Raw genomic sequence first — 997 nt, 5'->3', positions numbered from 1 at the left:
TTCTGGCCCTGAAATGGAGAAGGGATACCACTAGGTTCTGCAGTTGGCTTATTAGGTAGTTAAATGGTAAATTTTACGTTTAACTTCGTAAGAACGGGGTTTAAATTTTCCTAACCTTCATCCTGAGGGCCAAGGTTGTTTGGCAAGAATGGATGGTAGAATGCAGTTTCTAGAGTAAGGCTGAGATCCTTTTCTTTTCTCTCCTATAGACTACATTTGGTCAATTTTGTGGAACCTGTGGGCCTCAATTACTCCATGTTTATTCCTACCTTGTTGAATCAGGGCACCACTGCTCAGCAAGAGAAATGGCTGCTTTCATCCAAAGGACTCCAGATAATTGGCACCTATGCCCAGACGGAAATGGGCCACGGTTAGTCCACATCTGAGGGTCCGTGGGTAACCCACCTCAGGACTTCAGTTAACAGTGACCATTGGCATTTGATTTTTTTTCTGCTGCTGCGTATTTGGGATTTTATTTTTAAATTATTAAATCAAAATTCAGCTTCTTGTCTTCTGGGGGCATTTCCCCGTAAACTGGTCCAGGGCTCTGGCCTGTAAACATCATTCAGTGTTATTACTTAAAGCCTTTTATCATTGCTGCATATACCCCCTTTTAACGGCTGCTGAGCAGTTAGGAAAGATGGGGATTAAAGTACAACAAAGCCCCCATTATGTTGGTNTATGATGTAGAGTTCCCTTAATCTGGAATAATGTTCATTGACCATTGTGGATTAATTTTTAACACATTACCCACTTACCCATCTGTAACCCTGAAGACCTTTAGATGATTCTGCCTTGGATTATATATTTACTCTTCTGGATGTTTGCTTAGATTATCTAGGGAAAGATAGTTTGAATTGTTTTTCCTCAGGAGCTTTTGTTAACAGCTCTACAAATAAGTGTTCTGTGGACTTCCTTTCAATTTTCAAAACGAACAAGTAAAACCTAAAAATAAAGCAAAAACAAAAAAAATCACCCATACTCTAAAAAAAAAAAA

Source organism: Galeopterus variegatus, unplaced genomic scaffold (genome assembly GCF_000696425.1).
Source record: "Galeopterus variegatus unplaced genomic scaffold, G_variegatus-3.0.2 Scaffold219, whole genome shotgun sequence".
NCBI classification, from domain to species: Eukaryota; Metazoa; Chordata; class Mammalia; order Dermoptera; family Cynocephalidae; genus Galeopterus; species Galeopterus variegatus.
The sequence above is the reverse complement of the archived record's forward strand: the minus strand, read 5'-3'. Positions refer to the sequence as shown.